Source organism: Leptonotus elevatus, chromosome 11 (assembly GCF_054856555.1).
Source record: "Leptonotus elevatus isolate MCC_2025b chromosome 11, RoL_Lele_1.0, whole genome shotgun sequence".
In the NCBI taxonomy this organism is placed as follows: Eukaryota; Metazoa; Chordata; class Actinopteri; order Syngnathiformes; family Syngnathidae; genus Leptonotus; species Leptonotus elevatus.
The window spans coordinates 20,922,363-20,949,609 of record NC_141249.1 but is presented as its reverse complement, the minus strand read 5'-3'; the positions used below and the strand labels follow the sequence as shown (position 1 = coordinate 20,949,609).

The window sequence follows — 27,247 nt, the reverse complement described above, 5'->3', positions numbered from 1 at the left end:
ATTGCGTAGCATGAAATCTGCACGATGTATTAGCTAGCATTGTTTGAACGACGCATTCCCCTCCGTGTCAAGTGAGGTCGTAAGTGGCGCGTTTTGGGTCGCTCGCTCGCTCGCCCGCCGCTTGCGTCAACGCGCTAGTGTCCCCTAGCCTGTGTCGCGAGCCCGCCGGGCAAATGTGCTCATTTATAAGGTCGAGTGGACCGGTCGCTGTTTTGGGCGGGAGAGAACGGCTTCACGTTAGATTTGCGTCGGGATGCTCCATGCGTAATAAGGCAATTGGTTCAAATGGGTTAGGAGCAATTTGGATTCAGTGAATGCTCAGTTTGCACTTGGCCAGTTGAGCAGACGTTGCCGCTTTAATGGTGGACTACAGACTGCTGTTATTGTGTATGAACAGTTCATCGGATTTGAAAGTCGTTCATTAATTTTTTTAAATTTTTTTTTAAATGAAAGTCATTCTTTTGAAAAAAAAAATCACTCTCTCTGAATGGCAGTGGTTTATAGAACTTGAACATTTTTTGACTTTTTTTCAGTCAGACTTCAATCATCATCATTCATCATCTCGAGTTTCTTCCTTAAAATAAAATTAGATTTATTTGCTAGAACAAAACTCAACTAATGGTTCATTTTTTTTGTATATATTGTTGTAAGATAAAAAACAACAACATTTTTTAGTGTAAATTACAACTTTCTTTTTGAAAAGATATTACTTAACCCTAATGTACTTTTTTTTCTAGAAAATTCAGATATCCAAAAATGAGATTTTCTCAAAATTAATGCAACATATACTCTAGAAAAACTTTATTGAGAAAAATTATGAATGATATTGAAAATTTTCAGTTATTAATCTTGAAAATGTGACTTGTGAAAAAGTAAATTTTTAATATTTTTATATTAAACAGATTATGATAGAACATTTTTAATCTTATAACTATTTTATATAGAAATAAAAACTTTTAGAAAAGTATTACTTATCTCAATAAATGTAACTTTTTACAGTTCTCGAAAAAGAATTCCTCAAAATAAAACATGATCTAGAATAATATTACTCTAAAAAAAAGGCACTATTCTCAAATAACTTTTTATGGCTTTATTGAAAAATTACTCATGTTGGGGAAAAAAACTATCCTTTTAAATCATTATTTTTATCTAAAAATAAATACAACCTTTTATCTAGAAAAATACAACACTAAATCTAAAGTCTTTTGGTCTACCTAATCTAATGACTGTCTCTATCACTCTAGAATTTTTCCCCCATGAAACATATATATTATTTCTAAATAATCACATTAAAAAAAATATATATATATATATTCTTTTTTTTTTTTTTATCTTGTCAAATTCAGTGATTCTGGACAAATCAGATTTTTTTTACATTAAATGATAATTTATCTTGAAAAACTTACACAATTCTTGAAGAATATTTTTTTATTTAAAGAAAACAAAACTATCTCAAACTGAATACAAACTTTTAGTCTAGAAAAATGACAGATATTTGATAATAAAATAAATCAAACTTATTTTATCTTGGAAAAAGGACTAATCTTAAAATATCACCTTTTATGGCAAAAATGAATGTTACATTGAATCTAGAAAAAAATACATTACACACAAAAAGTTAGATGTATTTGGCTTTCAGGACGAGGCTAAAATGCATTCAAACCATTCCAGGTGAACTTAATGTGACCTCCTCTAAGCTTTTGAATGCACACGTCCAACTGTTAATTGTTTCAGTAGTTTTTGCACAAGTTGCTGTTCTCTAACGAGGAGCTAAACGGCAAAATTCACAAACAACAATGCTCCAGCTCACGGAGGTGGCATCATCAGGGAACGGCTGTCGGAGACCGGTGTACCTCAATTGGAGGATCTCCAGACCGGAATCCTATTGAACCCCTGTGGGATCAGCTGAGTGAGGCTGCAAACTCGGCACCCCATAACCTGAGTGAGTGGGTTGCCATGCCTCAGCAGACAATGAGTGTAATTGATGCTCAAGGGCACATGACCAGTTATTGAGAATTTTTTGGTTGTGGCGTACCCACCATTATTTTTAACTTTCCTTGAATGAATTGTTTGAGATGAGGAAATCCCCAGTGCATCCTTCTACTTAAATGTCCTACTTTCATGATATGATATGACTGGAGCGTCACCTGAAAGCCAAATATCCCTAACTTTTTTTTGTGAGCAGTGTAACTTTTTATCTCGAAAAATCTATACCTTTATTCTACAAGAAACTGATTTTTTTTGTTCATTTAAAAACATTATTTTTACCTCGGTAAGAATTTGCCGTCATATTTACGACCGTGTTCTTGTATTTTGTCCTTTTGTGTGCGGAGCCCTTTACGTTATTGCGCTTTGTAAGCCGGAAGGCAAGACGTGACTGTCTTCATCCTCGTTGCCACTTGCCTCCTTGAAGTTTTATTTAATGGCTGAAAAGAAAGGCGGATTGTGCTTCAAAAAAAAAGAAGAAGGAGGAGGGTTCTTTTTAATCTGGGGAATGAGTGCTTGGCCATGCAGCCGGCGGATCCGCAGAGAGCGAGAGAGTGCCAAGCGGGGCCGGCCAGTGTATTAATATTTAAATTCCCGTCCGGCTAATCAATAGAAGGGGCTACTTGTGCGCGGCGCTCCCCTCAGACGGGAAGCGATAATGGGGAGAAAACCTGCTGATTAGCTCTCCGCCGTGTGTAGTGCCGCGTACTTGAAAACACGACGCAACGCAAAGCCAAAAGAGCAGTCGCGTCGCAAAATGGCCGCCCTTGGCCGCACGACTTTTTCCTCTAACGGCATTTAATAAAAACGCACGGCATTGGAGCCAACTTATATTTGATTCTTCTTTTCAGTGTACGTCGAAAAAAGAAGAGAGAGAAATCCCGGCTTAGGCCTTTTTGTCTTTTGAAAGCTTTGAACTCTTTCAGCCTTTAGGGGCACTCACTCTTCTTGCCGTGTGCATTCACTGTAAAGGCGCTCAATGCCGCCAGAAGACCACCACAAGCAAAACGCAGCGGACCACCACCAGCTCTCGCATGTTTGCATAATTTACCGAGGGGGCAAAATATCTTCATTTAGCTGGGGGAGACCTCTCTCGACCTGTCGGCTTGCACGCTCTCGCTCGTTTACCAGCAAATTGTGGACACTTTAGCGTGTTTGTGTTTCTTCCCTTGGGAAAAATATTCCAAACATTTTTTTTTTTTATTCTTGAACTAAAGTGACTTTTTCTTCTTTAAAAAAAAAAAAAAACATCTATAGGTGTATGACTTTCTTTGGAAATATTAGTTAGAATATTAGTTTCTCTTAAATTCAAATTATTTCACTCACTTCAATGTAACAATTCTATAAAATAATTCAACAGCATGTCCTTATGCTATATGTGTTTTTCCAGTAATTTTTCTTTATACATAAAAAAAAATAAAAATACAGATAGACTGAGATGATTTTGTTTTACAATCCAGATTCGTCCACAAACTGACACCTTGAGTTGAAAAATATTGTTCTTTTTGTTTTGTTCTATACTTAGGTTTGGGAAAAATATCTGTTCCTCTTAATTTGTACTCACGTTCACTTTAAAAAAATATATATATTTGTATATTAACTGGTAAAATGACATGATGAGCTTTATGCATTATTTCAAAGCGGTTAAACTCCATCAATTCATCAAATGTTAAAGTTTTTAGTATAAATATTGGATTAGTGTGGTCTCTGTATCCACATCCAAAAATGACACGAGTAGCACGTTTCTGTAGAAGATGAGTTCAGTGTAGGTTTTAGTATTCTCCCTAAAAAAAATAAAACTTTATTGTAATAATTTTATGACTTTTTATTTAGAAAAAAGCTCACTTAATTAAAAAAAAAAAATCACATAAATTCTTCAATATTCTCTCTTGAAAAAGCACAATATCATATTCAAGTTATTTTTTGGGAAAATTTCTTCTAAAAACACCACTTTCTTCCTCAATATCTTGACCTATTTTAAAAATTTTACTTTAATCTCACAATATTAATAGTTTTTATCGGGAAAAGGCAGACTTTCCCCCCAAAATACTACTTAATTATCTCAATAGTTTGCCTTTTTATCTAGAAAATGTGACTTTTTCCTATTTCTGCATCTTTCTTTCACTTTTTTCCCCCTCAAAAAACAACCTTACTCTCATAACATGACAACATTTTTTCTTAAAAACGACATAAAAGGCAGTTTGTGTGTCGAAAGCATGGGCCGCCACCATTTGTGGCATTTGCATAATTTGGGGGGGCAAGAAATCTTCATTTGACAGGAGTAGACATCTCAACCTGCCGGCTCGGTCGCTCGCAGTCGTTTAAGACCAAAAATCTTCCCTTTAGCGCTCGATGGTGTTCTCATAACGCGGCGGCGGGTCAGAGACGTCTTTAAGCAACAGAGAGGTCAGAATTTCTTCGCCATTGTCCTCACTTAGTTAAAGCATCAGTGCCAAATAAAGAAGGGGAGGGGGTGGGGTACAAGTGTGTGTGTGTGTGCGTGAGGGGCATGAGGATAATATGCGGTTTGAAGGGCCGGCGAAAGAAAAGCCGAAGGAGCCTGAAGAGGTGTTGAAAGGCAGCAAGGCCAACGCTGAACTGCTCAGTTCATTTTCCGGCTCAGTGGGCGCCGTAATCCATCTTTGGCCAGCTGCTAACAAGATGGAGGCTCAAGTTGACCTCCACAATGACTTAATCAGATTAGGACACACAAAGATCACATCATGACCCAAGTTCAGCAGCCACCTTGATGGCCTTGTGTGGTCCCGTTTTCGGGGCCTCATGTCCAATCGTTATCATAAGTCGTCATAATCGTCTTTTTAATTAAGTCTAAGCAGACTTTTGGAAAAGAGGGAACCTGCGACAATTCCGACCCACGTTCAGACTAAGGTCCCATTTGGCTGCATCATTTATCATCTAATGTTTTGTAAAATTGCACTTCTTGCTTGGGGAAAAGACAGTTGTTCTAGAGCAAAAAACACAAATTTATTCCTAGAAAAATATGACTTAAAAAAATAAAATAAAATAAAAACACACAAAAAACAGGACATTAAACCAAAGTGTGAAATCTATAATTACAAAAAAGTATATCTAGATTTTTTTTTTTCCTGCTTTGGGAATTGGGGGGGGGGGGGGGGATCTAGAAAAAAAAATATGATAAACATAAAAAGTTCATTAAAGGTGCTTCATCAGGGAGAAAAAGAAACATCTTTCTTGAAAAATATTAAAAAGCATTGCTTTTTACTAGAAATAAAATATTACATACTTTCTAGAAAAAAAATAGGACTAAAAATTACTAGAAAATGGAAACAAACAACAGCTAAAAAACTGAATTATTTCTAGAAAAAGTATTGTAAAACTACCTATATTTCATCCCTACGAAAAATAATATTTGTAGAAAACTACAGTATTACCTTTTTCCTCGAAAAAATATGACTTGCTTTCTTGAAATAATACAACTTTAAATGCTGAAAAATATCAAGTTTTGCCTTTAAAAAAAGTTATTCTTGATAAATAACTTCTTTTTTTTAACTCAATAATAAAAAATAAAAAAACAAGAACCGTTTCTAAGAAATATGGCTTCATTCTCGTAAGGTTTTTTTCAAATCTTTTCCTCTGTATAAATGCATTTGTTGAATATAAGTATGTAGTCGTCGACCTTTTCTCAGGGAAAAAGTACAAAGTTTGTAGAAAGGTATGACTCTGAAATACAACTTTACATGCATGCTTTAGCGGAAGATGACATTTTCAAGATAAATCATCATAATTGTGAGAGCTTTTTAGTAGCTGTTCGGACAAAAAACCACCTTCACACCTTCACGACTTAGCCATTTCAAGTCGGGATCGCCCAAAGTCCAGGCCGTGGGCCATTTTGCTATTACGGCGCGGTCATTAAAAGTGTTTTATTGTATTTACATCTTAATTAGGCCGAGTTGAGGCATTTTTTTTCTCTACGCAGCAATGTCTGGAAAAGCTTCCTAAGTGCTGTATAATTGACACGTTTGTAGCGCTGCATTCAAACAAGTCTTAATGGTGGAGGGGATTATGTACTCGGGGAGACACACACACACACACACACACACACACACACCCACACCCCCCCCCCCCCCCCCCCCCACACACACACACACATGCATGATTGTCTCCCGGCAGATGGTGGCACAAACTGCGTCACCTTTGAGAGAAGTTAATTAAGGCGGCCATATTGTTCTGGCTGAATATTGAGCAATCAAACGGGGAGCCGAAAAGGCCATTGAGTTATGAGGCGGGTTCACTTGATTCCCAGACGCTCCCGCCGGCTGCATTCCCACGTTGGCCCAAAACTTGTGTTCACGCCCGGCACGCCGCCGACAGGACAAGGCCGGCTTGTGTTTTGTGGAGACGCCGACTATTGACTTGTCGTTGTCACCGCCCTAGAAAATAAACGTCAACTCTGCTGCACCTCAAAATGTTAATTTATGGAATATTGTTGATATATTAATAATATATAATATTTTATAGACGATAAATGGAACTGAACTATATCATGGGTTATAGTGATTAAACCACACTTTAAGTAGAAAGAAGCCATTTGATACCATAAATCACGACATATTGCTTTAAAAATTGGAAAGATTTGGATGTTGTTGGACTGGGTAAAAAACATTATTTTATTTTATTTTTTAACTTGTTTAAAAAAAAAATCTAATATTTGACTGCAACTTTCCGGGAAAACAAACAAACATTATATTATTATTTTTTTTTTTAATAAATTAATTAATTAATTAAAAAGAGCGAATTTTTTTTCATGAAATAAATATATATATATATATATATATGTTTTAAAAAAATTCTGTGAAAAATCCTACTTTTACTTTTATCCTAGCGTTATTACGGTTTTTACTTAATAAATCTAAAAATGCACACTTTTTTTCTTAAAACGTTTTTTTTAATTTGTAAAAAGTCCAACAAGGTGGCGGAGTTGCTTTGCGGCGGGAGGGAGGCATCAACAAATGACTGGGGTTGACCTCACTGGAAAAGCTTGCAGGAACATTTGGTTTTGTGGCACTTCAAAGTTTCCAAAAGAAAAGCAAAAGCTCGCTGGCTTTGGATTATGAGAGCGCAGCCCGTTTGAAAGCGTCCGACCTGCTGGGCGCAATATCAAATCGCTCCTTAAGCTTATTGGAGGTCCATGTTGCTTCACATTGCGGGAACTCGCTCGCCGCAAGCCACTTCCGTTCCACTTGAGCATTGCTAATTTTTTTAAACCTGCGCTACCGCGCACCTCTTTTTGATCTCCCCCCCACTGCACCACACTTTTTATTATTATATATCAGGGGGCCACTTGAGCCACTTCCTCTAGATTTTAATCACCTTTATGTCCTTTTTCCAACTGCTTGGCTCTTTAAAGTCAACATCTCTCATTCCCAACAAAAGTGCAATGAGAAAAACTAAACTACAGCATAAATACTCAGCTCCATACTTGTTTTGTTCGCATCTGCTGGATGGAATGGAATATAAACATTGATTTTTAATTATTGTTATTCTATCACAAGGAATTTAGGGGGGGGGGGGGGGTGATGGCAGTTGCAATGCTGATCATTAGTTTTTACGCTACATGCAATTTGACGCTTTCTTGCCCTAGTACAAAATTAGCATGTTAGCATTAACGGCTTGTTTTGATTTAGGCTTCTTGTATTTGTAATAGCACAAGTTATTATATTAGTATTAATAACATGTTTTGCTATTCCAAAGCGAGCATTGAGGTTCCTTGTTGACATATTTGTGATTGTATTAGTTAACATGTTAGCGTCATTGACTGGTTTTGTCATTTTAGAGCAAGCACTGGGGAGCATGTACTGTATTTGTGCTAGTACAAGTTAGCATGTTAGCCTCAACAGCTTGTTTTTATCAGAGATTGACCATCAAGGTCCCTTCATATATTTTATGCTACCACAAGTTAGCATGTTAGTATGGCAATGGCTTGTTGTGTCATTTTAGAGCGAGCGATGTTACCTGTTAATGTATTTTATGTTACCACAAGTTAGCATCAACCGTTGCTTTTGTCATTAAAGCGCATGCAGCAAGGCTCCTTGTAAATATTTTTGCGTTAGTACAAGTTAGCATGGTCTACAAGTTGATGGGTTGTTTTGATCTCTCATCTGAGTCATTACTTCATTTGCGATGAACACAAATAAGCATGATAGCATCGGCGGCTATATAATTGTGTTACTACAAGTTAGCATATCTGACTTGTACAATACAAGATGACGGCGTAATAAGAGTGGGAAGTGAGTGCGTGGCCGTCTCGCACTCATTAAAGCCTCCGCGCCGCCGCAGGGCGCGAGTTCACATTAACGGGTGGGAGGGAGATCACGCGGTTCCATGACGAGCTACACCGGCGACAGCGCGGCCGTGATAGCGCCGCTCCTCCATTGGCTAATGACGTCCAGGCCTGCCTTTTAATGAGCGCCCACTTTCTTTTAAAAGAGCACAAAATGCCAACAATTTCCATCCTGACAATGATTGCCATCGCACGTCCTCGCCAACACCCCCCCCCCCCCTTCCAGCCCCCGCAACCCATCAGACCCATCGTTATCATATTAAGTGACGATCTTATTGATTTTGAATATAGAGACAAAATGTGTCACAGGTTGAGAATATAACTTTTTTGTGATAACTGTATTTATTTTGCAAATAATATAAACAATATTGAGTGACGTGCCACACATAAGATATCTTCTTTTTTTTTTTTTGTGGTCAACATTGAAACAGTCTTCCATTTAAAGTTATTTCAGCTGCTTAAACAAATGGAAGAAGAAAATAAATCAGAGATAAATAGAATATGTGTTTGGGTGTTAGCTGTCCAGCAAGCTATTCTTTTAGAAAATAAACTGCTTTATTCATGTGTTTGTCTCATAATAGTCGCATAAATGTGCATTTATATTCAAGCGTCTTTAATATGAAACAACACATCATCAGGTGTGATAATAACACATTTAATCATCTTTTTACATTCAAAATGTGTTTTTTTTTTGTTTCATTTTCAGACGACGGCGTTCCCAAGTGGCGGGTAATGAACAATAAATAGAACGCTAAGCATTTGCAAATGAAGTGGAAAATTGCTCTTTGAGGTTTGGAGCTGTAACAAAACAATCCTAATAATAAGCTTCTGGTGATGACGTGTGTGTGTGCATGGGAGTGTGTGCGCGTCGAGCCCCCACACCCCGCCACCAGCGCATTAGCATAATACGACTAAACAAGCTAGCATCCAAAATGTGTCACGACCAAACTTGAACGCATGCTCGTGTTTTTCACATCACAGCATTCAAACAAAACAAAAAAACAAACAATGCTACGCCGCTATTTGCTCCCCCGCCCGTGTGTGTGTGTGTAAATGACAGCGAGCGCACATTTGTAGCTCGCAGGTAGCGCTGGGGCTACACGCTGAAGCTATGATATGTGACATGTGTTGCAAGCAAGTCTGTGTGTATCTCCCAAGGACCTGTCAGAAGCTGCAGCGCCGCACTTAAAGCCCCCTTTCATACGCACTTTAATCCTCCATTTAGGTCACACTCCCACCGCCAAGGAAATGTAGTACTGTATCAACCTCCTTGTGTTTTCCACTCTCGGAGTCTCGCAATTTTAATAGCAAAAAACAAGCAGCGGGAGCTAACCCCGCCCTGGTGCCGCACCGAAAAATCTGTGCACTCGTCTTGGTGATCACCAAACAAAATTGTACACGAAAGTCGAGTTTGTGCATGTGAAAGTTTACTTTGGTTGCTGCTGTTTACTTTAACAATGATGCAACAAGGTAGGAAAGAGATGAATATCAATATCCAATATTTTCATTTTTTTCTAAATCTTGACATGTGTTTCCGTTTTTAACTCATTGGCTCCCAAAAACGTATAAAAACGTTCTATTTTAAATATTGATGTGGTTCCAAAAACTTATTTATATGTTTTTTTTATGTTAGCGCATAGAGAAGGATTTTATGCAGCCTCTGACCTAAAGAGGACACTTAAAACCATGGTAATTATTACAAAAACGGCCAGCAGAGTACAAGAGATCAACCAGGGCCATGTTGCAAAAAGCTCCTTTCCCCTACTGTTAAAAACAGATTTCTCAATAATGATTAAACTTAGCTATATTCTAATGCTAATTGCTGCAAAACGGAAACAGAGAGAAATATACTTTCTTTTTCCTGATGAAAGAAGAGACTCTAATGTTTTTATAGCAATAGAGTAAAATGCTCACTTCTACAATATTGCCAGGAAATCAAAATTTCCCGTCACTGGTAAGCTATTTTTAGAACAGACCCACAGGCTGCTCTTGTTGTCTTTGGGTGCTATCCTGATGCCTTGGGGCCATGTTGGTAACTCCTGCTGCATAAAATAGTTATGCTGATATAAGACTAGCAAAGAAAAATGTGTCGAAAGAGGATTTGGATAAAATTATGAAATTATTGAAAATGGGATGAATTTCTAAAGCAGTTTTTTTGTCACAAATATTGAGTCGATAAACAGCTCAATGTAAAACAGTTTTTACATATGAACATAAACTAAACTATTGGGATAACACTATTTATATACTGGGAATCTGTGACCTTAAACATTTTAAATATTCATCTTAAAACAATTTCATTGGATTCAAATTTTTGTCACTAATAGTCAGTAAATGGTGCCAAAAAAACAAGCACAAGGAATGCCTTGCCAGGAAATCAAACAATCATCAATTAATCACCTAGAAGCAATTTCTAATACTGCTTTTTGTCACAAAGAGTTAAAAAAACAAAAACAAATCAATGTTCCTTCCAAGTTTAAAAACATCAGCCAGATGCGTTAAACGCGGGCAATCGGCGTAATCGGCGGCCGTTACGCCCCGTGAGCCCGTGGCCGTTAGCCCGCAGATGCTGTGCCCATTATTCACTCAAGGTTGTGTCATTGCCGAGAGCTCGAGCCGAGGCCTTGTCCGATACACTTTAGCTCAACAGCTAAACACACGCTTGGCAAATTGCGCTTTAAAGAGCGCGCTTTCGTACGCACGCGGCGTATTTACGCCGAGATGTGCTTTGTGCTCACAGTCAAAAGATCAGGAAAATGAGGGCTAATATCTCCATGTGTTGTTCACTCAAGTTACTTGCTGGCTTATTGCACGCGCTAGCTATGCTAATATGAAAACGACTGCAGTGTTTATCGGGACAAAATGGACACGACGGTGATCTGATCTTTTAAACACAAAGAGGCATCCTGTTGGAAATAAACACAAAAATATAGTTATTAAGGTAAATACATGTTAGATAAAAAAAAAAAAGGTTTTCAAAGATTGATTGATTTATTCAGATTTTTCTCTGCATCTTTAAAAGTTAATATCTATATTTGATCAGGGTTAGCCCAGCAGCATTATCTTAATCTGCTCCCAATCCGACAAATTTAACTGAGCCTGTACTAAATTGAAAACACTTTAAATCAAAATACTTAACCAATCATTTAAGTGCTATAAAAGCTTGTTTTTGCAGAAGCTAACTAGCTGGAGATAATAGGTGCTAGCTTATGTGAGCGAGGCTAATCCCTGGGTCATTGGAGCTTTGCAAATTTTTATAGTCTGAATTATTATTATTTTTTTTAATATATAGATAGGACAAACCTAAACTGATAATAAACACTTCAAGAGTCGAGGCTAACTAACGTTAGCTAAGACAGCTCCCCCCATCTAGCAAACATAGTCATGCTTGTATCAACATCACACATTCTTCAGGTTGGCAATAGCGGCCATGACACCGCAAGAGCGGTTGAGAAAACGCTAAAAAGCTTGAATGAGGATTTTAGCTTCTTTTTTTTGTTAGCTAGCTAGAGCTATGCTAGTCCCACAGTAAAATAGCTCAACCGTTTCTTCCAAATGCTTTTAAATGTCAAATATCAATAGGCTTGACACCATTGTAGGTAGCTAACATTAAACTACATTCAAACAGAAATGGATTAAATCGCAACAGGAACAGAGCTAACATTGCCGTCGTCTTGTTCACTGGCTGGAGAAGGTGTCCGTTGTTGCGAGGACACAAGTGGGATAAATGACAAACCACCAGGCTACGTTGTGACCTACAGTACGATTGCTGCCTGTTGGCTGTCGACGGGTGTTTTTGTGCGAGCGAATCCGCTAAGAGAAGAGTAGCGTTAGCGAGCTAGCCCGCCGCCCGCGGCCCACCGCTGCTGCTGAGTAAGCCCGGCAGAATTAATGGTCCTTGACAGTAAATGTCAACAGAATTTAAATTACACGGCCCGCTCCCTCTCATGAGCATGAGAACGTCTTTAGCTTCTCTGGGCCGCCATCAACACGACCCCGCCAGCTTTTTAAAGGCGGGGGTGGGGGTGTGAGGGGGGTTTCAAGATGTCTGCAAATCACCAGCTCAGTATTTTTTTCTTTTCTGATTTTTTTTTTTTAATTAATTGCGGAACCAGCAGCACAGTGACCGGGCAGGCTAATTAGTGGAATTTAACAGCAGTGATCATTAGACTTGTCGACAGAACTGCTGCTGCTACGCTAGGCTACGCTACGCTGGCGGCCAATCAAGCGTTACCGAACTCAGCAGAGAACTAGAAATCATCTGTTGGAGGGTCAAACTGAAAATTAATTGTAAAGACTGTGTTTTAGTAACCTTCCGAAATGTCATGCGATGACTAGTTAACCACATTTTAATCTAACTATCCAACTATTTTCTTTATAGTTACTCAGGTCACAGGTGAGGGAGGGCCTACCCCTCTTTTACAATGTCATTGCATGTAGGTGAAGTGAGACTACAACATTTGTCATTTTACTTTGTAATTTTGTTGTTTTCCAGGACAAACTCTTCCTCATTTCTTTCCCTTTATTGCTACAAATTTAAGAAGTGTATACAGTACTAGAAAGATTGATGAAGTTAGATTGTATTTTTTGTTACTGTGTGTGGGTGAAGTGTAGCAGCAAAGCTTTGAAGCGGCCATTTTAAATCACTTTGTCCATTTCCAGGCAGAGGTGGCAAATCCAGGTCCAGAAAGTAAAAACCCGGCCACAGTTTGGCTTTAGCCTCATGAGCTAGCTCCCTAGCTAGCTAGCTAGCCAAGGGGGGCTAAAGCCAAACTGTGGCAGGTTTTTTACTTTCTGGACCTGGATTTGCCAGCTCTGTTTCCAGGTGTTTAGTTCAGATTTAGACTTTTTTGTACTAGATAGATGCATTGTGAGTCGGCTAACCATAGCGGCAAAGTTAGCCATTTTGCTTTAGTTTAAAGCAGCTATTTTAAAGTAATTTTGTCCATTGCTACGAAATTCAAACTGCATATATTGGGCGGCAAAGTTTGCCACTTGTGTTAGCAACATTAATTTTGTCGTCCTTTTGATCATTTCTATGGGTCCTTCGAAGACAAACTTGTTAACAATGGTCAATTTGGTAGCTTCTGTGTCTGGACTGGAGACGCAAATTACAAATGTTATTGAATGTAATCAGAGTGTAGATTACATGTCAACGATACCTTTACCCGAGGAGGCTCTAATAAGCTGATTGACCTTTTCCCGTCGCCGCCGCCTGTCTTCAAATTGCGAAGAAAGCGTTTTTTTCCCCCCCACTTTTAGCGAGAACTGTGACTTTTTTTCTTTCTGGCCAGGGAGATTTGACTTTAATGAGCACGCTTTCCACTCGGGCCGCCAGAAGCGTTCACGTCGCGCGGCGAGCAGACGGCGGACAAACGTCTCGCCGCGTTTGTTTCCCCGTCGCGCCCGACTTTTATGCGGCTATTTATAAATGGCAGTTTGAATATCCGCACGTCGGATGGGATCGCGTCGCCGCCGCGCCGACCATGTGTTCCGGTGTGGGGCGGAGAGGGCCGCATTAGGACGGATAAACATCAAAATTCCAGAGTCGCTCCTGTTGTTTGTGCTTCCCAAAGTGCATTTGTTTAATGCTCTTAAAAGCTTGTCTCGCCGTGTTTTCGCTACATGTCTCCGCCGCAGAATCACGGCGATTGCCATGAAAATGAATGGAAAAAAATGTCAGGACGCATCGTGGAATCGGCATCCATGTACGCTTACGGTTTCCCGCACTGCATTCAGTACCTGAGCCCACTCCATCACATCACATCACAATTATGGAAAACAACAATATGATACAAAAACACAATATAACAGCACACAACTGTGCCATGTACGTCATCTAGAGCAGTTCAGAATCAACATGCATCTAACAACATGAACAAATTTAAACAATTTAAATTAAATCCATTATACAGACCAGAAATGCTGATGATCAAATGTATTGATGACTGCAAATGAGTTAAATAGGACAGGACTACTGATTCTGAAGGCCCTGGGCAGATTAGATTGGACAATAAATTCTCCATTTTTGTAATCGCTAACTAACAACGGTATTTATTATTTTAAGATACATTTACTCAAAACAATAATATAATTTAAATAAAAAGTTATAGTAACATATTAATGGGACCCGACAGACAAATAATTCGGCCGATATGCCCTTTTCAAATCGGTAAATATTTTGTTGAGATATTTTCCATATTAACACAATAAAACGTGAGACAAAGATATTTAAACAGACATATTTTAAAAATTGGCGACAATACGACAATTTTAGCCAGTTTTTCTAATTTGGCGAAAAATAAGAATTTTAGCCTGTTTTTCTCTTTATTGTTAAATTAAACAACGACTAATATTAATCATAATCAATGTTTGTGCATTTTCTGACAAGCTGAATTAATGCAGTTTTGAATGAAGGGATAAAAATGCATACCTTTTATGTTTAAATCTGATTTATCGATTAAACGACAGATTATTACAAGACTTGTTAGTTCCAGCCCTAAAAACGTTCACGTCGGGGCCCTCTTCAATCAAGGTACCAAAATATCGTGCATTGTTTTGCAATTGGCTCGATTTGAGTTTTTGCAGCGTGTTTGAATGTTTTGTTTTTCGCGGCGGCAAACCGAGCGCGAAGCGGAAGAAAAGATGACGCTGATGGAGTGTGAGGGCTCAGTTAGAGACGAGAGCGTCTTCCACTGTCCCCAGGTCATTTCGCAGACGCTTCTTCTTCCTCTTCTTCGTCTTGGTCTTCCTCCTGTTGCCGTTTTAATGGGCCACCGACGCATACGCCACAAACGGGAGAGTTTTGCATAATCTCCCGCATTCCTGGCTCCCGCCGGAGGGACGAGGAGACGATCCATACTTTTGCAAAAGTGCTACAAAATGCGGCGCCGCCGGGCTCGGGCATGGCGGGCCGAGACGGACGCGGGAGCCGTTTTCACATTCTGTTAGCGTCTGATGCTAATGTACGTAACAGGCGCTTTACTGTATAGGAGAATACACATGTATCGTACACAAGATTGCGCGTAAGCCTCACATTTGATTCAAATGGTTAGAACTAGTAAAAAAAAGTAAAAAAATGTCCAATTGGAAGTCAGATTAGGTTTATTCCAGATTGTTCTCACAGCAACCTTACTGCATTGACTTTTAAATTAATCACAATCAGTTTTACAAATAGGCTCTTAAATCAGGATGAGGGTTTCAAACAAGGGCAAGGGGTTCAAGATGGGTTTTTTAAGTTAGAATTTCTAAGTAAGGTTTCAAGTTTTCAGTTTCCAAGTAGTTTAAAGCCAGAGTTATGGCTTTAAAAGTGATGGTTTGAGACAAGGGTTCGATTTTTAAAGTCGTACAAGATTAGGTTTTCAAATTGATTGAAGTCAGGCTTTGAAATAATAGGTTAGGGTTTGAGGTAAGCAAGGGTTTCACGGTCAATGGTTTCAATGAAGGGTTAACGCTTCAAGTTAGGGTTTCAAATTAGACTACTCGCACTTTGATAACATTGTTGTCCTGAATGGAAGAATAAGAAAATGTGAAAGCTGGCTGGCTTGATCTAAAGCATACAGAGCAAACTCAACGACCAGAGGCTACGAGAAACACGTGCGTGTGCGTCCATATCAAGTTTAATGCACAAAAGTGCTTACTCAAAGCGGCCTGAAGGAAGCCGCCAGTAATCACGTCCCCCTCCACATCTTGACATGTTTCTTGCTCATTAGAACTTAAGACGCATCAGCATTCACTCATTAATTAAGGAAAACATTGTGACAGTCCGACTGCACTGACACACTCACGGAACTCTTAAGCAGCGTTGGGCTTTCAAAGTGACATTTTAAGACTGGGTTAGGACTGCAAAGTAAGGTTGCAAGAGTTTGGTTTCAAGACAGGGTTTGGCTTGAATGATAGGGTTTCAATCAAGGGTTAGGGTTTTAAAATGTGGATTTCAAACAAGGGTTCATTGTTTTGGGTTGGGCCACTGAGTCATTGTGTTATGTTGTCAGTCGCTATGCAGCTTCTAAGTTACGCTAGAGTTAGTCGAGTCACTCTTTGTAGTTGCTATGCAGTTATTATGTATTTTATGATGATGACAGTTGCTATGCTAACCCTATATTAATCACTCAGTTTGTGTCGTCACTTTTATTTTTGAAGTTGCTATATGCAGTTAATATGTCACATTGATGCAAATGTAAGTTGCTATGCAGTTGTGTCCCTTGTGATATTTGCAGTTGCTATGCAGTTGCTCGGTCCCTGATGATGAAGTAGTAGCCACTCTTAGTTTGTCTCGTCACTCTGGTGATAATGTCAGTTGCTATGCAGTTGCTATGGTCCTGTATTAGTCACTCTTGATTTGTCATATAGGCCATTATTCTGTCATATAGAATAGTGCATTGCCTTCGCAAGACATACCGAATGACACGTCTCCATCAAGTATTTCCTTCGAGACCGCCTGAATCCAGCTCTGCTATCCGTTGTAGTTTGTCAAGGGTTAGGTTTTTTGGGTCCTAACGCTGCACCTCATGTGTCAAGGTCATGTTTTAAGACTTTCTAAGTAAGGTTTTAAGGCGGTAGGATTTCAAAGTAACATTTTAAGACTGGTCTAGAGTTTGAAATTAGGGTTTCAAAACAGGTTTAGGGTTTCAACCCTGGGTTCATGTTTTAAAATAAGGTTAGGGGTTCAAATAACGACTGTTTAGACAAGAATAATCCGAAGCAACGTCATACCCAAAGCAGTAAGACTGCAGTGTCACTTGTTAGGCGATTTTTTCTCATTGGTGGTTCAAGCTGACTGATTACTACAGTGTGTTCTTAAAGCCCTCGTCTGTACTACTAAGTGAGATTATTTCCATCATTTCCTACGGGAGAGCAAGTGAGGGTCTTTTTGGCAAAGGAGAGCAAACGAACTGTGACAACGGTGCCCTCCTTTTCTCTGGGTGTTGTCCTGATGCTTGGCCAGGTTAATGTCTCCGTGCGGCGTGTCATTGGGATCCAGCTCTCCAGCTGGATGCGCGCACCGGAGTGACGGCCAGCCCTGAATGTTCCGGACAAAACAAAAGGGAGCGCACGCTTTTATGAGCAGCATAGGTGGGAATTGGATGTCCGTGTACCAAACACTCGCTTTATTAAAACAAAATAACAACCAACACCTCTGTGGACGTCAGCGGGATAAATAGCGCACCAGCCAAATGTTAAAAACATGCTAAGAAATGAGTCAATGGTTGATACTTTTAATTCATAAACCACGAGTCGAACGCTTAACATTAAAAGTATTTATTTATACGGTCTTTGGGGTCTCAGCAGTGCATCCATAATTGACGATGACATCAGATCATTAAAAATCGGCGCGTTTGTGCACAACTGGAACACGAGCTAGGCGCTAACGAGCACGAGATGCCGGAATACAATTTGCCACGCAACAAAGCGTGCTAAGGACAAAGCTATTTCAGCACACTTGTGGTCCATATGGAGCATAAACGCGCCTTCACGCCACATTTGCTCGCCAAAGTCGCAGCGTTTTGCTCGGCTTCCTCCACTCAAGGGACGAATTAAGACGCGAGGGACGCAGGAAGAGAGAAAGAAGATTGAAGCAAGGGTGATGGAAGGGAGAGAAGAGACGGATGAGGGAAGGCTTCGAAATGTTAAAAATAGAAAACAACAACAAATCTGTTTATATAAGGCAAAATACTAAAATAACTTTCCTGATTGTATATAAAGTGTTTGTATATGAGTCATTGTTAATAGTTTTGGGCTTTTAATAAATATCCGCCACGTTGGGGTTGGTCCAGTCCATGAACCCTATAAAGCCAAACGTATCATATTAAATACAAGTTATTTTGAGCCCTCTATTTCACAAGTATATTTTTTCCCATTAAAACCCTGACGTATATGATCTGACACACGCATTGCAGGAATAATCCATTAGAGGGCAGTATCACCCAGCTGATGGCTTTTCCAGCGACCTTGCAAGATTGCCTCAATTAAGAAAGGAGAGGCACTTATACTTATTAATAATGGGAAATGTTCTTTCAGATTTTTGAAAATACTAATATGTTTGATAAGTCTGTTTATTATTATATTTTTGACAGTTATAAAAGTATGAATTTAAAGCATTGTGACAGGATGTATCAAATATGACACAAATTAAAAGTCATATGTGGAATTTTTAAAAAAATATTTTCTTGTTTGTTCAAAAGGACCAATAAATACTCTATTTACAAAGAGTCGGAATTTACATTTTAAGTTAGCTTAGCAACTTGGCGGCATCATTGATTGCGAGATTGCTGCATTATAAAATCTCTTTGCAAAATGTACAGAATCTTTATTACAGCGTCTCTCCGAAATTGTTACAGGTCTGCGTCAGTGGGGATTTACATGTTCTATTATGATACAATTTGGCCCCATCAGAACACAGCAAATCCAAATGACTATACAATGTCCCACAGCATGATATCAATCTCACCAATTACGATGCGATTGAGTCTCATCACAAATCATTCCAATTATGACAATGTCAATCTACTCAAGAGAAAATGAATTCCACTTATGATTACAGGCAATCTAATGAAGATACAAGTCACTATAATTGCAACTGGACAGGAGAGCAACAATTTTCCTGACAATTTGCCGCCTATTACAATACGTTGTTAGTTATTTTTCAACGACACAAAGTATGTGCTCGTAAATGTCTGTCTTGTGGTGATTCTCCAAGCACGATGAGTGAAAGTAGAACGTGTATGGCAGGCCACAGTGGGTCCGTCCAGTCCGTGATGAGGTTTGCTTAGCAGTTTAGCGGCGTCTTTGAAAGCGAGATTGCGCCTCTCTTGGGCTCATTGTGCCGCCGTGTTTGGGCCCTCTAATCTGTTTAGCTCAACTTAATTTGCTTTTTTTTTCCTTCTTCTTCTTCTACTGCCGTTCCCCTTTCACGTCACTTAATATGCCATTTGGTTCTCCCGGGGGACAATCATTGAGTTTAGGAGAAGTTTAACCAGCTTAGAGGGCGGCCAATCCAGATGGGCATCTCGCTGATGAACAAACTCCGGGCCGAGGGTCTCGGTGTCGGCCCGGCGGATTAGGACATTACGCGGAGAAAGGGGCAGCTTTTTTTGCCACTTTCTTCCCTCTCAATAACATTCTTTCACATATTAGCTTGGTTCCACGCCCCTAGGTAGGGACTTTATCATGCAGAAGACCTTAATCCACTGTTGTTGAGTCCATCTCTGGCCAGCTTTGATGCGCTCCCCGCCCCCTCCCCTGCGCACCCCCCTCGCTAAGACAAAGCACCCGTGACTGAGACAATGGCGGGCGACAAAAAGGAGGTTTCACGCACTGGAGTGCGGCTCGCCGGGCCTTGTTGAGCGCAAATGAGAAAGCACATCAAAGGCGGCAAGGCGGCGGCGGCAGCGCAAATGTGGCGCAGTTAACGCCGCGTTGATGAGGACCCCCGGCCCCACTGATCTCTTGTATGGCACTTTATCTCAGGCTCACCTCTGAACCCGCCGATGAAAGGCCCCCCTCCCCGCCTGATATGATGAGCGTAAGCTCTTCTTTTGAGAGGCGCTATCAGCGCTCGGACAAATTGAAAAGGCTCGTTTGCCGTGCCGGCGAGCCGCTTTATCCCGTCACTGTGCATGGGAAAGGCAGATTAGCAGGCCGTGGCCCCCACCTGCTTCAAATGCCCCCCTCCTCCCTTCTTGTACGATGACCACCAAAGGTAAGTGACAAAAGTCAGCACTCTGGTTGTTGGGCCACTTTTTGTGTTCCTGTCCGAATTGATACACTGACGAGAAGAAGATATTTGGAGAACGTGTAAAGCTACTCCGCATGCTATACTATCAACTCCTATTAACATATAGTTCATCCCAATTATGATACAATGTATGAACTTTTGGGATTTCTCATTATGGTTAGCTTTCCTTTGGACGTTTTTTTTTTTGTTCAATTTATTTTAATGAGTTTTTTGGGCACATTTGCTAGATTTGTATATTATTGAAAATGCTGAAATTGTTTTACTTTATTATTTATTAGTTTCAGTTTTTTTAATATATAGAGAATTTATTCATCACTAAAGGTATATATATATTTATATATGCACATGGACATACAGCAATACCAAAATAAATAGATTTAAAATCAACCTCAAAAGTGTATGATATTAATTGGCAAAGAAAATAAAAAAGGACATTTACACAATAATTATTGTTAGTTTTATTAGCGCAAGATGTCGTTTCTGTTTTTGTTTTTTCAAAAGCATTTTCATTTGATTTTGCCAACAAATGTGTTTTTTCACTTCTAGTTGTAGTTATATCGGTAGTTTTTGCTAGCTATAATAATCTTGATCTGAATGTGATAACCCCATTTAGGAAACAATTAGCTCAGTTAACCAATCACAGTTCACCTGTTTTCTGAAGCTGAGCCGTGGTTGGTCGTTACCTGAGCAACTGTGATGTCATTTTCAGTAGTCAAGTGGCAAAATGGCCGCCCACTAAGACGGATAAAAACAGGTGGAAAAAGGCTTTCTTACTTGGGGTTACAGCGTTCGTAACTTTTCACAGCCTCGCTGTTTTACGGATTTTTTTGGCGTGCAATTTTGCATAATTTTCTTTTACAGTAATGTACCGATTTTATAAAATGTATGAAAGCTTGAACATTTAGAATGTTTAAACAAGAGCAACATTTGAGAAAATGTAAATGCCCCGATGAGAAAAGTGTATAAACTGTGGTGAGGACCTTTACAGCCTTAAAACATTTATAAGAAATGTAAAAATATGCTAACTACTTTGTTGATTTCATTTATTGCGGGAACACTGTATTCGTCCAATATCGATGCCAGGTATTGGTACGGGCCGATACCTGGCCTTACTTCAAGGTATCGCAGTCATCGCAACAGCTGATACGAGTATCAACTATGTGTTGTGTTTTTTTTTTTTATGAGGAACTAAAAATGAGAAGAATAGAAAATTACCATTAATTGTATACAATTGTAAGGAAAATTGCTTAATTGTGATATATATTACTTTCTTTAAAATATCTGGATTTGTATATGGACATTTTTTGTTTCAAAAGTACTAGTGGTTTTGGTACTTGGTATCAGTGACGACTCAAGAGTTGGGTATTATCCCCAAAATTTTATTCCATGCGAAATGGAAATAAAATAGAATGTTTGGCACATGGTCGACAACACAAAGGCCATTGAGGGCTCCATTGAGCACCTCCGAATTGAACCACAAATTCTGTCACCTGTCTCAAGTTAAGCTGCGCATTTGATTGTTAGTGCATTTTGGCCAACAGATGGTCTCTTCGGCCCCGGCCTGCTCAACTCGGCTCGGCTCGGCCCGGGCTGGGAATTGCAGACAGAAAGCTGGGTAAAAAAAATAAATAAAATGGGGGTCGGGTGAAAATCCCCCTAAAGAAGAGCATAAGCTTGAGCAGAGAAACAGAAAGGGCCTGCAACTGCTGCTAATTACCCAGAAACCACACAGAAAGTGCCCAGTGAAGAGGTTCACATCCCTGCTTACGCACATAAAAGGCGTAGTACCAAAACATTTCGCGGTGGGACAAAGGCGGGAAGATTACCATAATCTTTGGGTTTGTATCCCCTGTAAGCCGTCCTCCCCTTTTCGCTCTCTCTCAACCCTCAGCCCGACGTTCCCGCTCTCGCCTGACAGTCGCGTCGTTCTTCCCGCCTTCTTGTGATCATCCCATCGTGATCGGCGGCCTAATGGAGACAATGGCGGGCGAAGGGAGGTGTCAGCTCGCTGACAGAGACCCTCTTCATGTTGTGTCATCCGTAATACTCGTCCATCAGCAAACCAGCCCCCCGTCCCGGCCCATCCTCTGGGGAGACACCGTAAATACTGGATGACGCCTGAAGATTTCTGCACATCAAAGCGATTTTTTTTTTTCCAGGACTCCAAATACCGCCCCGGTCACGGGGAAGCAGTGGACTGAACGCTGCGCTGCATTCAAGATTGTTGGAAGTTTGGAAGTATCTTAAAGTGTGAACGGGGGTAAGGCTGGCATTTTGTTTAGGTTGCGAATAAATCACTTGGACAGGACGAGATGAAGAGGAGACCACGTGGTGATGAAGCTGCGTCAGGCATCGGCTTTTGGTTTGCTAAAATGTTCTGAGCTGGTCGGCAGCATATCATGGCACGTGCAACCAGTTAAACCTACGGACAGATTTGAGTTTTGTTATGTTTTCGGAATATGGGAGGAAGCCAGAGGAGCTGGGGGGGGGGGGGGGGGGGGGGACAAGGCAAGCATGGAAGGGCAGAACCCAGATTGGAACCACCAACCACTGTGAGGCGGACGCGCTAACCAGATGGGTTTGGAACAGATTAATTGCATTTCAATGCATTTCAATGGGAAACAGTACCTCGATTTATGAATGTTTTGGGGAACAAACAATGGTTTTATGAATCGATATTGGGCTATATGAAAAGTTTGTTTGATTCCATAGCGAATATCGATTTTTTAAACCCAGCCCTAACAACAATCATAACAACAACAACAACAACAACAACAGCCAGGACCGTAACAACAGGAACCATAAGCACACCAATAAAATAACAATCATAAGAGCAATAACAGACATAACCACAACTATAACAATAACTACAACAACAACTATGTCCAGAACAACGGCAATAAACAACACAGTAAAAACTTTGTCTACAACGTAACATTCACAATCATAACCACAACAATCATAACCAAAACAATTATGACCATAACATAACAATAACTATCATGACCACGATTGGAAACAATTCTTGAATATAAAATGCGAGTAAATTGTACAAACAAGCTGAATATGAAATCTATAATATAGCTTTAGTCTATGTAAATGTTCCCCGAGTGTTTATTTGTGCTAATGACACTAGCAGGAGGGGGTAGCGGGGGGTGTTGTTTGATTTCATCTCGCTCACATGCAAGTGTGCAGTACACCACGCCTGCATGCATGCATACATACATACATGCTTACAGTTGTTATTGTTAAGCCAAGCGCGCTAATCGCCGTGCACTGATGCGTGTGGTAAACATGTGAGTGTTAATTATACGGCATTAGACCTGAATAAAAGAATGTCTGACTGGATGAAAGCATGAAGGAGGAGCAGATGGTGATTGACAGTTTCACACACACACACACACACAATGAGGCACTCTGCTAAGATGCATACAATTTATTTTTTGATTCGCATTTTCCTATTGCATCATAATGGGAAGTTTTCTAAAAAAAAAACATGGAATAATACCAATTACTACTTTCCTTTGATGTTGATGATGTTTTTGAGTTACATTTTTGATCACTTGGCTTTGTATTGGAATTTAGAGGGTTCCGTGTAGTATCAACCGAAGCGCTTTAAAACTCAAGCGTTAGCGCCAGAGCTAACAACAAGCGCGGCGCTAAAGAGCTTTGATGGCTGGCAAAAAGCAAGAGCGCTCAAGCTCGGCAGCGAAACACCTTTAGACAGCAAATCCCGCGACGACACCAGCTACAAACTAAATCATTTCAACCAACTCTTGTCACAAAATCAAGCGCACCGCCACCCAGCCAGGCAGCCAGCACCACCCGGGCATCGCAAGGACTCGCCCCAGCGCGCCGGCATCCTATGTCAGCCAAATGGGAAGTGATGCGGCACCTTTTTGCGTGCGTTTGCCTCTCAATTATGAATGGTGACGGTAACAAGCGGCGATGGCAGCCAAACACCCAGCGTCTGTACGTCGCCGCCGCTACGCTTTAGCATGCGTGAAACCTGAAGCACAATGCAGCAGTACAAAGATACAGATTTTTTTTTTCTGGGGTTTTGTTTCAAAAATGTTGGCCTCTTGGGGGCGGTATGGTGCTGTGCATCCATGGCGTACACACTTAAGGTGAGTACAGAAGAAAGTTGTGATTGTGAAGAATTTGTGCCCTTCCGTGTTTCCACAGCAGGAAAAACAGTCGATGCTAACTTCCTGTTAGCATTTGAATGGGATCCTCTCTTTGCTTTTAGCAATAGCGCTAGGCTAGCGATGTTTTAAAAACGAATGTTTTGTATTTAAATACACAGTGGACGTAATTCTTAACGTCGTGGGTTTAGTTTTACAGTTAACGCCAACTGAGGTGTCATTAAACAGCTTAAAGGACGCTTTGCGACAACAGAATAACCAGAAATGTTCACATACGCTACACACTTGCTAGTTGCTAATCCTACGCAAGCAAAAATGGTGCATTCAGGGTACTTTCACAGCGTCAGAAACTTCGGTTAACGTCTTAAGGAAAGAATCGGCCATTTGGCCTAATTGGCCCAATTGGCCAGTTGTTTTGGCCGATGTTTGAAGGCCAATAATAGGCCGATTATAATTGGCGGCCAATTGATCGGTCGGGCCTTACTTCCAATTCAGTTCAGCAAGCATGCCAGTGACTGCATCTGTAAACTTTGTTATGCATTTTACATACACATTTTAACTTTTCTTTTTTAATCTATGAATGACCCTGGCCCGTCTTTCTGTTTCCCATCTCAAATGTGGCCCTTGAGCGCAAAAGTGAGCCCACCCCTGTTGTAGGAGCACTATTTGGCAATTGAAAGGCTCCCAAGAAGAGGTGAAAGCAAACTTGCGCTCTATTGTAGTGAACTTGAGGGTGTTTATGTGCGCGCACAAAAGTACAGCTATCGATTTGATTTTGTTTTTATTTTATGCGCGTCTCCTCTTTTGGCTGGAGGTGCAAGTTTTCGGCGGGGTCAGCGTTTTTTCAAAAAGCTCTCGGATTTGGGGAGCGCGGCGTTCATCCCACGGAGAGGCCGAGCCACTCGGCCGAGGTCACCCGTGTGCCGCTGAGGTTGGCGTCGGATTCTCCCGTCAATCACCAGATGTTTTAAGACGGAAGATTAAAAGCTGCCTACTCTCCAAATGTAGGAGGACGGCACTCTTTATTTAGCTCTAGGGCCCGCAGCCTGTACGTTTGGCATTTATAATATAGCATGTGGGAGGCTAAACATTGTATTTTTATTTGCACAAAAGTGAACTCTGAAAAGGTGTAACATCCCATATGACTCCAAATTTGCAATGTTTTACATGAAATTATCATTTTTCAGTCAACTTGCTGTGCGTGTTCAGCTAGAGCAGTTATACTGTAAATATCCTTTGAAGCAAGAATTATAGCCGTTGTTTTTTTCCCCTTGAGTAGCCTTTCAAAGTAGAGCTGTCAAAATTCATAGATTAATCGACAAGTAATCAATTATCTAATTAATCGACAACTATTTCAATAATTGAGTCATCGTTTGAAAAATGTACGGAGTCCTCAACGGTACTTGTTCACTGATTTCTGTAGTCCTTCATGAAAGAAGATACACATATATATATATCAAAATACAACATTTGCAAAAATCCGTTTTTACTTTGGAAAACAATCACCGAATCGGTAACATAGTATAACATCAATCCCCCTTTTTTTTAATCACTATATGAACACAAAGTACAAAATAGCCACCAATCACTGGTTAATAAACAGTAATCAGAGAAAAAAAAATTCTTCCGTAATACGCTTGAATACAAAATTCCCATTAGTCGATTAATCGACCGAATAATCGCAATATTAATCGATTCTAAAAATATTCGTTAGTGACAGCACTAGTCGCAAGGAGACGTCAGTGGACGTGGTCTAACGTTGAGAAATAAAAGCAGCTACAAATGCCACAACAATGCTACAATAATCAAGGACATATTTTTACATGCATAATGAAGTTCTTGTCTCCGAGTAGCCTTTCAAAGATGGTGGCGAGAAACGAGTAGGGAGCAATGTTATCAGAATTAACAAAAACGTATGGGAAAAGTAAAATAGCAAGTTGGAGTTTTGACCGGGCTATGTCGTTCCGACGCATTGCAAAGTCGTTCAGACCAAATGCTAAAAAGATAACGTGAGGAGTTGCGTCGCAATGAGATGTCAGCGTCTGTGGCCTGGCATTGAGAAATAATACCAGTTGACTCATTCACTCCCAGCTATTTTCACTGAAGCAACCCCCTTCGCTCCCGGCTGTTTTACTGGATTTTGAGTGATTTTGCAAGGCCCACAGGATAATGTGTTCTATTGCTATAAAAACATGGAACCTACCAAAAGGAAAATAGCTTTTATAACTACCATTGCTTTAAGCGACCTCTTCAGGTCAGAGGCTGCATCAAAGCCTTCTTATATGCTCTAGCATAAGTAAAATAAAAAGCGTATGAATAAATTTTTGGGACCATGGCAAGTTAGAGTTAAATATGCCACACATATCAAGAATTATTATGTAAGAAATATGCGTTGGTACACGTGTTGCATTGCAAGTTATTTTCCCTCGAAGAGCGCCGTCGCAAGACACATTGCCGGCTATCGCTTAGCTTTGACAAATAACAGCACTTAATAATATGCCAAAGGTGAAGAAATAAAGACACAGACGTGTTGCTTTGTGACTTATGTTCCTCAAAGTCGCCTTTCAAGGACAGCGGCGAGAGGTGTCATCGGGAGACGTCGACAACTGTGACACGAGGTTGCGAAATAACACTCGTTACAAATACCCCAAGGATCAAGAATGAGATGTATTTTTATACGTGTTGCATTGTGAGTTATTTTCCTCAAGTAGCCTTTCAAGATGGTGGCGAGAGGCGTACCAAGAGACATTGGCACACGTCTCCCTTTGTTGGGAAATAAACAGGTAGACATTCTCCAAGGATCCGGAATGAGAAATATTTGTTTACATCCATCGCCAGTCATTTTCCTCAAGTAGCCTTTCAAAAAAAAAAAAAATGGAGATATATAACCGGTTACAAATACCCCGAGGATGAAGAACTAGTTTTACATGCGCCTCTTTCCGATTATTTTCCTCGCGTCGCCTCTCAAGGACGGCGGTGAGAGGCGTCGCAAGGAGACGACGCCGGCCACGGCCCGAACCTTGAGAAAACAACACGAGTTGTTAAACTCCGGACTGC

At 40.2% G+C, this 27,247-nt stretch overlaps 1 long non-coding RNA gene across 3 annotated transcripts in view; it reads right to left on the bottom strand.

Annotated features, from left to right (window-relative positions):
* The window catches only part of LOC147166412 (uncharacterized), a 123,870-nt gene that overhangs the window by 16,416 nt on the left and 80,207 nt on the right, over positions 1 to 27,247 (bottom strand). The window contains exon 6 of one of the 3 annotated variants that reach the window (XR_015096504.1): positions 15,433 to 17,330. The exons of 1 other annotated variant lie outside the window; for it this stretch is intronic. This is a non-coding gene — a long non-coding RNA (uncharacterized LOC147166412). Of the gene's footprint in view, positions 1 to 15,432; positions 17,331 to 22,027; positions 22,133 to 27,247 lie in introns of those variants that run through there. One more of the 3 variants, XR_015096505.1, reaches the window with a different exon arrangement.